The sequence below is a fragment of the Camelus ferus genome, chromosome 19 (genome assembly GCF_009834535.1).
Source record: "Camelus ferus isolate YT-003-E chromosome 19, BCGSAC_Cfer_1.0, whole genome shotgun sequence".
NCBI lineage: Eukaryota > Metazoa > Chordata > Mammalia > Artiodactyla > Camelidae > Camelus > Camelus ferus.
In genome coordinates this window covers 33,786,185-33,798,302 of record NC_045714.1, presented here as the reverse complement: position 1 = coordinate 33,798,302, position 12,118 = coordinate 33,786,185, and the positions used below count along the sequence as shown (strand labels likewise).

At 42.6% G+C, this 12,118-nt stretch overlaps 1 long non-coding RNA gene across 3 annotated transcripts in view; it reads right to left on the bottom strand.

The window, feature by feature from the left end:
- LOC116657973 overlaps positions 1–1,501 on the bottom strand; it is a 48,359-nt gene extending 46,858 nt beyond the window's left edge. For all 3 annotated transcript variants that reach the window (XR_004313177.1, XR_004313175.1, XR_004313176.1), the window contains exon 1: positions 938–1,501. This is a non-coding gene — a long non-coding RNA (uncharacterized LOC116657973). The remainder of the gene's footprint in view (positions 1–937) is intronic.
- Between the last annotated feature and the right edge of the window lie 10,617 nt (positions 1,502–12,118).

The window sequence follows — 12,118 nt, the reverse complement described above, 5'->3', positions numbered from 1 at the left end:
CACACATCATGCAGCCTCTGGAAAATTCCACGGTACACATGAAAAATTGGGAATGAAAGAGGCAAAGAATGTCTTAGTATTCTTATGAAAATAATACAGCTCCCCTAAAAGGAACCCAGGGACCACCCCCAGGAGTCCCAGGACCACACTTTGGAAACTCCTGCACTTTTGTGATCATTGGTCCACACTGAGCAAGGACAGAGAGAGCATGTTTTTTTTTTCTTTTTTTCCTTTTTGGTGCTTACTGTCAGAAGCTTTTATTGTCATTTTTAAGGCTTATTAATCAAGGGTATGAAATCTTGGCCCTAGTATCACTGTTCTTCTCATTTTGTCTTTTTTAACACCTTTATTGTGGTATGATTCCTGTACAGTACACTACACATATTTCAGATGTACAATATGATGAATTTTGATAGATGCAGAGCATCTTTTTCATTGTTGTATTACACGTGCCTTGTACACGGCCTGGGCTAAAGGTGATACTGAATAAATATTTGATGAACCAATGGGACAGTAACAATTTGTTAGCCCTCGGTGGAGGAGAGAGAGAGAGGAGGGGGATGAGAAAGGAAAGGGAAGGAGAAGGGGAGGAAGGGACAGAGGGAGAGGGAGAAGGTATGCGGGGTGGGGAGATATCACCAATCTGGTTGACAATATATTACTTTAGACTTCTAGTTGAGTCCGAGTAAAGGTCAGAGTGTTCTGGGAGCGCTTAGTCTCCTGGAAAAACATTGTTTTGAGAAACCCAGTGGCTCCCAGAGCAGGAGACATGAGTCTGCAATGACTGAGTGGCCTTTTGATAAAGGTCTCGCTGTGTTACGGTTTTCACAAGTCTCAACCTGGAGGCCTCTCCACCCCATTCAGTCTAAGCACAGGGAGGTGGGGGCTTTGTGGGCTGTGCAGACACACAACAAATTCTTCCCTCCTGACTTCTTACCTTTGTACCCCTTACTTCCTAGGTCAGCCCCAAAGCCCTCCTTAGTGGCAGGCTCAGTCCACTCGGTCCACAGCTGCTCTGGAAAGAGGAAAAGAGTTTCTCATTGTTAGCAAATGGAAGATCGGCCAGACAGACACATCAGAGTTTGGAGCAGAGAAAGGTTTATTGCTGGGCTGAGCAAGAAATACAGGTGGCTTATGCTCCCCCAAACCCCCACTTCCCTAAGGGATTTCAGCTGAGCCTTTTTAAAGGACAGCTGAGGCAGGGGCATCCCAGAGTCTGTGATCAGCTGTGCATAACCTGATTGACTGATAGTGATCAATCTTTAGGTGCCAGAAGGTCTGGGGGCCACTTGCTCATGATCATCAAGTAGTTAATTTCTTCCATTGGGTGGTGGTTTTTAGCATCCAAGAAACTCAGGAAATATGCATGAGATACTATGATCTGGGTACTTCAGAGGAGCTACAGCAGAGGATACAGGGGAGGGGTCTGTCCCAGGAAGGCCCATAGGGTCCTGCTCAGTTACATAGTCACCATTCCAGACAACGAATTTCTCAGTTCTCATCCAAGGTATTCATCAAAGCACAATTTAGCAGGAAGCACAGAAAAACGCAGAAGCTGGCTTAGAAATGCTACTGGAAAATGTCTGCTGGTATCCACTTTGCATCAGACACCGAAGCAGACTGTGGAATATTCCGTAAGGAGCTCCTGCTCTCGTGGGGAAATGGCGTGACTCCACGCTGGCCGGAAACAGGGATTCTGAAGTGAAATGAGCCTGGTGGGGAGAAATCGCCTCTCCTGGATCAGAGAAAGGAGGTGCACTTGATTCTGTCCTTCAAAGAAAAGAGAAGGCTGTTGCCAGGCAGGTAGAGGAAGAGCACACCCAAAGGTATTGTGTTAGGGAAGACAGTCAGCTGTGATCATGCAGACTCAGGTAACAGTGGGCTGAACAAAATGCAAGTGTATCTCTTTCTATTATCACAGTCCAGGTTTAAGTGGTCTTCTGGCTCCTATGGTCCCATAATATCAGAGACCCAGACCCACCCCTCCTGAGGCTCCACCACACTTGAGGCCCCGCCCTCATCCATTGGCGTGGTCCAGAACTATCCCCTCTGCCTTCCAGCCAGTGGGAGTGGGCAAGCAGAAGGCCAGGCCTGCCCCTTTCTTCTGAGGGCACAAATCAGAAGTTGCGCACTTCACTTCCGTTCACATCCCATTTGCCAGAACACAGCTGCAAGGGAGGCTGGGAAATGCCCTTTTCAAATGCAAGCTTCTATTGCTCTATAAGAAAGTGGGGGACACCTAGAGGTTTCTGCCCCCAGCACAGAGGTGAGAAAGTGGAGGGAGGTTTGAGCAGTCAGTAGCTAGGTGTGTTTCGAAGTTGTACGAAGGGGAAGGAAATACAGCAGGAAAGGTGGGTTGGAGCCACGTGGTGAGGTGCCACTTCGCTCTGTAAGTCAGTGGCTGCAAACCTGAGGGCACAGCCGCATTACCCCAGGGCTGGCTGAAGGCCCCGAGAGCTGAGCCCTGCCTGAGTGTCTGATTCAGTAGGTCTGCGGAGGGGCCTGAAAGGTACATTTCCAACCAGCTCGAAGGGATGCTGGCACTGCTGGTCCAGGAATCTTGAGAAATGTGAGCCATAGAAAGTTTTACAGAGAAGAGCAAGAGGACAGGTGTGTATTTCAGACAGCTGATTCTGTTACAGCGACAGCGAACAAGCTGTACCAGAGCTGCCCGGAGCACTGGAGTTTCTCACCCTCTTGATCCTTAATGTTCCTGAGAAATTTCACTCAAGAATAACTGGGATGATAAAGAGCATGCAAAGCAGCGTTCACGGAGCTTCAGTGCCCAAGGGCCACTCCCACACCTGAGTGTTTCCATCAACGATAATAATGAGGACCATTCACCTATTCAGGGTGCCAAGGACTAGGAGATGGCACAGATCAAAAAGTGGGACAATGTCCCCAGGCCGTGGGGACTCATGCACTCTCTTATACTGTGGGTTGGAGAGAAAATTGGTACAACCCCTGGAAGGCAATTTGACAACTGAATCAGAATTTTAAATGCCAATGCCCATGCCCTTTGACCCAATGGTTCCATTTCCAAGAACTGAGCCTACAGATATACTTGTGTTTACGAGCAAAAGGCAGGTTATTCAATGCCCATTGTTTGTACTGGCAAGAGATGGGAAATAACCTATCACCCACAGAGGGTGGATTAAATAAACCATGGTGCATCTGAAAATGGAATAAAGGGTAGCTTTTAAAAATAACAAGTTAGATCTATATAAGCCAGTTTAGAATAATCATAGATAGATAAGTATATGTCTTTCTTTCTCTCATACTTGTGTGTGTGTCAAGGGGCAGAACACACATACTGTGGTGATATACTGTCATGTAAAAATACACATGTGCAGACATATATATATATATATATGCTCATATATGCAGAGCACATCTCTGGAAGGATTCAGAGAAACAGTCTGCCCTCTGGGATAGGAACTGGAGTGGAGGTCCAGGTTGAGAAGGAAATTTACTTTTCACTGAAAACTTTTTTGTTTGTTTGATTTTTTTTCAATGCTTCATATGCATTAGTTATTTAAATAAACAAACATAGAAGGAGTGCCATGCTTTATCTCACTAAATCTTCAGAGTAACCTAGAAAGGAAGAATTCTTGCTATTCACAAGGCACAGGGAGGTTAAATCATTTGGAAGAGGGGCAGAAAGCAGATGGAAGGAGCTTTGATTACAAATTAAAACCCCACAAGGGTTTGCCACTTTCCATGGTGTCAATACTCCCATCCTAGTTGATTTCAAGCTGGATGTGATGTCACTGAGAGCTGGGAACAGATGTGCACGAACGTAAGCCCAGAGGAAGCAGCTCCAACACACCCTTGTAGGGGACCTTTCACCCCCAAACAAGGCACTGTTGACTCCTCTCACCTCGTACTTGAGAAATGTAAGCAAATATACCACTTTAGAACCTAAGAGCAGTTTCCAGGGATCTTTATAATAGACACTAGGGTGTTTATGGTATAAACAACCTGACTTGGTTTACAATAAATTTGAAACAGAAATCCAGAAATTCAAATTAAGCATCTGGGTTTTATATTTGCAAATTGCTTCGCCATTCTCTATGAAACACTGCACACAACTATACTAGCATAAGGCAATAAAAGAACAATAAATTAATCAGTGTTAGCATTCTGTCAACACAGCCCCATATTCTTAGCAGGGCCAGCAATCTAAATTAGGAAAGTAGCCTAGAAACCTTCTCCGTGCTTTAATGGGCGAGGTAGGGCGAGAGGACCAGACAGACCTGGACTCCAGTTGGGTTCCAGTTCTGCCCCTTGCAAGGTACCTTGGGCAAATCACCTCACCTCTGAGTCTCAAATTACTCATCTGCTAAGGGAGGGTAATGCTCGCTATACAGATTTGTACAGGCAGGTCTGCCAGGTTTAATAGGTGGGGTTCACGTGTGGTCTATACCTGGCTAGAAGACAGAGTGGTTTTCCCCAGAAATGATCCCTCAAAGTGGGAGTTGCTTTATATTTAAGTTATTATTAAGCCTTACAGAATCTTTCACATTTCCTAGACTCTCTCAATCACTTTACTTATTTAAAGTAACAGAGTAGTGTTTGCAAAAGACCAATTTATAGAAGTCACCTGAAGGAAGTGGTTTAAAAAAGTTTTGATGTGCTAATAACTTCATGATATATGTAAGTCAAATCATTACGCTGTACATCTTAAACTTATACAAGCTGTATGTCAATTACATCCTAATAAAACTTGAAGGAAAAAACCCCCAAAAACAAAAACAATTTTGACACAGATGTAGTCATTATACTGGGGGTTGACTGCATATCCCTTGTAAAGATCTAAAATCTAAAGGAAAGCCACAGTGCAATAGAGCCGGGAGACTGTGGCTGGATACTTCTTTGTGTTCTCATGAGACCCTATGTTCCTCCATGACATATTATTCATCTCAATCGCCAATCCAGCAAACAGTAGGGGCTTAATCAGTACTCACTGAGAAAATGAGTGATGAAGTGTAGTCTACATGATTGCCTATTCTTTTTAAACTGAATTTTTTGTTTTTTCATATCCACAAAAAGGGACTTAAATATTAATACCAAAAATACATAGGTTAAAAAGTTCAAATCATACAAAAGTGTTGAAAGAATCCCCTAGGGAGAATTCTTTTTGGCATCTAGAGTATTATTTATCCAACTATTTCTTTCATGCATGCAGAAACTAACACGTAAGTACAGAAGTTGTATCATGTAATGGCTTAAGATCACAACCTTTGGAATCGGATATGTCTTGGTTTGAAACCAAGTTCCACCATTTCTTAATGGTACCACCTCGAGAAAGTCACATAACTTCTCTGTGCCTCAGTTTCTATGAAAAATGAAGGTAATAATGAAACCTACCCTACAGGCATACTGGAATAATAAATTAGCACATATAAAGCATGTAGGACAGCCCCAAATAAACAACTCAATGAAGGTTAGCAACTGTGTACACATATTTAAACAAAATATGAGGTCATACTTTAGATCCTAGTTTACATTTGCTTTTTCATATAACAATATATTGTGAATACTTGCTCTGTGGTAGTACACATGGAGCTAATTCCTTCTTTTTGATGGCTCCATGACATTCAAATGTGTGCCTCTATGTAACTAATCCCGTCTCTGGCACTTGAGTATTTCTAATATTTTACTATGACAAATGATCACAATAAAAATCCTTATAGCACATATATATTGTTCCACACTTGGGTAAACATTTCTATAGGATAAATTCTAGAAATGAAATTGCTGGTTCAGAGTGTATGAATTTTTAAATATATTAATAAACAATGAGTTATCAAATTGCCTTCCTAAAAGGCTGTGTGCTTTACCCTTTGATCAACGAGTGTACTTTGTTGTCCTACGTTATGTACATTTCAACCAGATCCCCCAATCCTTTATTTGGAACGTTCCACTAGTTGTAGAATAAAGGACTTTGCCCTGCTAGCTCTGCATCATATTCCTTTATCTTTCCAAAAATCATAAATAACTCCTAGGAATTTAGCAACCAGTTTTCTGCAGCAAATATTCAGATAATAGCCTGATAAAGAACTTCTATGGCATTCCCAGATGGGAGAGGAAGAAGGGTTGGAATTTCTGAGCCTTTTCATTGGCAGGTTGGAGGAAATTAGAACAATCCTTTAAGTTTGGGAAACAGGGTGGCTGAATCTGCTTCCCTCTGTTTTCTGTGACTCAGATCCTTGTTAAATAGACGAGGGGCCCTCTCTGTTGAGTCTAGTGGCTGCAATGTCTCTAGTGCAGTGTCCCCAGGGTGTGATTTGGGTACTTATTACTTGTAGCCCTCCAGATGCTTCCAGGTAATACAAAGACAACAGGTGGATGTTACAGCCAGAAGCTGAACAGCGCCACCAAGCTGACAGGCTGTTTCAGTGGTGGCTTAAACCCATGCCACTTTTATTTTTAATTTCAATTTTAATCCAAGTAATAAATATACATAATGTTTAAGAGTTAGTTACTACTACAGGTTAGATACCACTACAAGGCTTATAACAAAAATTCTGTCTCACCATCAAGTCCCATCCCATGAAGCAATAACTCATTCTATAGTTACTTCTTTATACCTGATTATGGTGTCACTAACTTACAGCTATGGAGAATAAGGACTTAGTTTTCCTCTCTCTCTGTCTACACCCGCCCACCTCCAATTTTCCCAAAATAATTATATCATAATTTTTGGTTAAATCAATGCACTGTTTTTACATTACAATGACAATGTAATATTATTTCCAGCTGGGCATTGTAATTTATGATGATTACGTTTTCCTTATAAACTGTTTTTGTTTTCTTGATTTTAATAATCACCTCGTGTCTTCTTTGCTCCAATCCATCCCCAAATTCTTTGCCAGAACTCCAGTCCCCTACAATTGCCCCAGATTTGTGCTCGGTCTAGGGGCAGTGTAGCGTAGGGTAGTGGTTCCCAAAGTGTGGTTCCCATACAGCAACGTGAACATCAGCACCACCCGGATCTAGTTAGATACGCAAATTAAGCCCTACCCGAGACTTAACCGATTGGCCGCTCTTGGGGGGGGGGGGGCTAGCAATCTAGTTTGTTACCAGCCCTACGTGTGATGCTGAGGTGCACTCAAGCTTGAGAACACCGGTTTGTATAAGGGTTAAGAGCTTGGTCATTTAAACCCAGGGCTGCTGGGTGTCAGATTTTAGCTATTTCACTTGTGGGATGTAACAGCTTCCGAGGCTCAATCTTCCCATTTGTATAATAGTTGCTGTGAGACCCATGGTGTTAGGCAGCACGACAGACTCTGGTTTCTCTTGGACACGGCCCTCCCGGAGCTTCTGAAATCCAGTTCCATTACGCAAGGGGAGTTTAAGACGACAGCATAGCACCCCACTCAGAGTATACCCTCTATTGAGGTACCCACCTCCAGCTTCTGTCCTTCAGCATCTCCACGGCCCCTCTGAAGCCCTCCTCTCCCCTTAACCCGCCCCCACCCCCAGCTACCCTACTACAACCACCATTATCTCTGCCATAGCCCCGCGCCACTTCCAGCCCCCAACCCTTCCTCCCCTTGCCCACTCTCTTCCCACTGGAGCGGTCTCAGCCCCGTCTCCCAGCTGCCATCCCCTCCACACTCCTCCACTGCACCCACCCTTACCCTCCCAGGCTAGGCCAACTGCTTCCCATGGCACCACCCCCTTCACCCCAGGCTGGCTGCCCCTTGGGTGTTCTCACCCCTTAAGTACCAGGGATGGAGAGGGTGCATGATCATTCTGCTTTTTGCTACGGGGCAACCCACCTGAGCCTCAGCCCTCTCCAGCTGCATCACTAACCACGGCGCTTCGCGTGCTGTCATTGCTCCATGTCCTCACTGCTGCCCACAAGCCCCTGCCTCATGAGTGGGCCCCAGCTCGTCTCTCCGCATTCTCCGAGCCTCCTCAGGACTCTCCCCTATTCCCTGCGCTCAGTGCCACAGGCCCCCTTGCAGCCTCCCACCTCAGGGCCATTGCACTTGATCTTCCCTCAGACGAGGGAGGACTGCACTTCTAGTCAGTATGTATTTCGCCGATTCTTTTACTTCAATGAGGTCTCTACTCAATGGTCACCTCCTTACAGCAGTTTTCCCAAACCATCCACTCTAAAATAGCACCTCCCTTCTCCCTTGCTATTCCTTCACTGGCTTTATTGTCCTTTGAGGGCTAATGTTATTTGGAATCACATAATTCCATTATGTCTTATTTTCTTTGTCAGCTCTCTCAAAGGCCAGTGTTTACTGGAAGGGCCTAAAGCCTCACTGCTACTTGTCCCTTTTCCTTCTCTTCTTGTCACTAAATGTTGACCTCCAATCATGTCTGGCACTGTGTGGGGCTCCAGGGAACTCCAGGTAGGCCTGTTTGTCAACAGAGAAAGGCGTGGAAGGCTTGCCATAAACGTTCCCATAAATGCTTACTTTGGGAAGGGCTGAGCCGGGTAAGGTGGTGTGCAGAGCCTGGCATCTCAGTTCCAATCCCAGCTGATCAAACTCCTCCCTCAGTCTCCTCATCTGGAAAATGGGGCTGATGATAGTAAACCTCACAGGATGGTCATTCATGAGAATTTGTGAAATCCAGTGCTTGAGAGAGAGAAAACATTAATAAATGTTGGCTATTGGCCATCATAAGAAGAGGTTACTTTTGTAACTTAAGAAAAACCAGAATAAAAGAAAAAATGGTCAAGCCATCAACAATTTTTCAAGTAGCCTGGCCCCTCTCACAAGCATGTGACAGGATCTATATTCCTTATGGTCTTCTCAGAACTTCAGATCCAAGCTCTCTTAAAATTCAGGTGGGGAAACTGGCTGGAAGAGACCTTGCTCAACCCATGGGGCTGATGAGGGAAGGAACAGAGCCCTTCCTGAGCACGAGGCAGCCTTCTGTCCCTAGAAGCTCTAAATAATCAGGTTTATTTATCTATTTAATGGAGGTACTAGGGATTGAACCCAGGCCCTCATGCATGCTAAGCATGCGCTCTACCACTGAGCTATACCCACCCCCCTAGAAGCTCTAAGTAAAATGTGAGTGTTCATGGTGGCATGTTTTGGGTTTGCTTTTTCATCTTTTAAATCAACTTTATTACAATTCTTAATTTACATACAATAAAATTCCATCACCCAGAAAATTCCCTTGTGCCCCTTGGCATCTAAATTCCCATCCAAAGATAACCACTGATATGATTCCTGCCACCGCAGGGCAGTGCAGCTTGACTTTATATTAATGGAATCACATAGAATGTATTTTTCCTCCATTTTTTTACAGCTTTATTGAGGTAAAACTGTAAAATTGACGTACCTAAATTGCGTTTATTTAAAGTGTGTACAGTTTGAAGTGTTTTTTAACATACTGCCCCCTTGAAACTATCACAAGATAATTTCAAGATAATGAACGTATCCATCTCCTCAGAAAGTTTCTCATATACTTTTGTATTCCATCCCTCCCTCTGTCCGCACCCCAACTACTAATTTGCTTTCTGTCACCATAAATTAGTTTGCATTTTAAAGAATCGTATATAAAATCATCCAGTTTATATATACTCTCTGGTGCCTGGCTTCTTTCACTTAGCAAAATTACTTTGATTCATCCTTGTTGTCGGATCAATACTTCATTCCTTTTTTCCCCCCACTGAACAGCATTTCTTTGTTCAAGAATACCACAATTTAGTTATCTAGTCATTCACTGATGAACATTAGAGTATTTTCCAGTTTGAGACTCTTATGGAAAAAGCCACGATAAACATTCTTATGCCAGTGTATTTGTGAACGTAAGTTTTCCTTTATCTTGGGTAAATACCTAGGCATGGGATTACTGGGCCACAGAGTAGATATGTATTTAACTTTATAGGAAACTGCCAAAGTTTTTTTTTTTTTTTTTTTTTTTTTTTTTTGCCAAAGTAGGTGTACCATTTCACATTCTCACCAATTGGCTTAAGTTTGACATCAATCATGTTCCTGTCTCAGGGCTTCTCTACTTATTCCCCTCTTCCTGAAATGCCTTTCCATAGTTTAGCAGGGCTGGCCTCAGGTTTCAGCTACGCTTCATATTCCAAAGAGACTGTTATTGACCTGTTATAGACTCCCCCCTCCCCATCCCTGCCAAATTCATATGTAGAATTCACAGCCCCCACTACCTTAGAATGTAACATATTTGGAGATAAAGTCTTTAAAAGGCTGATTAAGGTAAAATAAGCCAGTCAGGGTGGGCCCTAAACCAATGTGACTGTGTCCTTATAAGAAAAGGATAAGATACCCACACAGAGAAAACGTCTTCTGGGGACACAGCCAGAAGGCTGCCACCTGCAAACTAAGGAGAGAGGTCTCAGGAGTAACCAAACCTGCCAACACTTTGACCCTGGACTTCTAGTTTCTGAAACTTCGAGAAAATAAACTTCTGTTAAACCACCCAGTTCGTGGTATTTTGTTATGGTAGCCCTAACAAAGTAATACAGAGGCCTTCCAATCACTACTTTGTTACCATTAGAATAACTGACTCAGGCAAGAATCATTAATGAATATTAAAAACAGTGGGTGAGGGTCTGATGAAAAACAGGATGGTCCCAAAATAACTTCCCACTTCCTACAAAATACTTAGTTACAAAGGGAACCTTGGCAGACACCACCTTAACAAAATGATCAAAGTTAACATCATCAATATTGGAATAAGCCAACATATTGTGCCTCCTGATGTGATACACTGAGGACACAATTTCTTTCAGTGGCATCCTGCCCAAAATGCATAACCTGATTCTAATTAATCATGAGAAAATATCAGAGAAATCCAAACTTCGGGACATCTACAAAATAACTCACCAGTACTCTTCAAAAATGTCAAGATCATAAAGGACAATGAAAATTAATTAACCGCCTTTCTAAATTAAAGGAAACTAAAGAGGCATGACAACCAAATGCAAAATGTGATCCTGACTGGATCTTAGGGAATGCTATATTGTTGGGACAATAAGCAAAAATTAAATATGAAAGATGTATTAAAGAATTGTATTATTGCTAAAATTCTCGATTTTGATAATTGTACTGAGATTTTGCAAAAGAATATCCATTTTTTGGGAAATACACATGTAAGTATTTAGGGATTAAAGGGGCACGAGGTCTGAAACTTACTCTAAAGTGGTTTGGGGAAAAAAGCACATATACATATTGTGTACAATATATACACACATATCCACAAGAGAGAACATGATAATGCAAATGTAGTAAAATATAGCAAATCGTTATTCTGGTTAAAAAGTGTATGAGATTTCTTTACTATTCTTGCAATTTATATGTAAATTTGAAATTCTATTGAAAAAAAAGATTAGTCTTTCAATGACCACACTAACAGAAGCGGCCTGTCCCCAGATCCCAGACACTTTTTGGCTCATTCTTTTTCTCTATGACACTTATCACTGTCAAAAAAAGATGCTATATTATTATATATGTGTAAATTATTAATGTATTAGGTTATTTAATATCTAACATTTAGTGTGTGCAAGGCCCTGTCCTATTTTAACCTCACTGAATCCTCCAACTACTGTTCTTCCGTATCATAGATGACGAGACACAAAAAGTTAATTAACTTGCACAAGGTCACCCATATGATTTGATGAGGCACAGTACCTCAACCAAGGTAGACTGTCTTGTTTATTGCTCTTTCCCTGGCAACTTAGAACAAAGACGGCGCCTAGTGCATTAAAGACATTCAATAAATATCTGGCGACTCAGTTAATAAACTGGGGCACCTACTAGGCATTGAGATACAAAGCAGTGAACAAAATATTAAAAAATTCATGCTTAAGTGGAGCTTACACTAAGCGCTCTTAGCCTTGCATCCAGTTAGCCACTTTATATATAAATATATACATTTCACTTGCGGCTATCAACCCTGGGAGGTAAAACGCAGTTTACCCACTTTGTATAAGAGGAAACTGAGACTCCAAGTAGGCAATGATCTGCCCAGGATTAAGGGGCTAATAGGAGACAGGGTGTGGATTCCAGCCCAGTCCTGGCGGTTCCCAGGCACGACTTGTGAGTTAATTAAACCGACCAATCCACTCAACCAATCAGCATTTATTAGGGCCTACTGGGTGCGGTTCCTCTTCTCT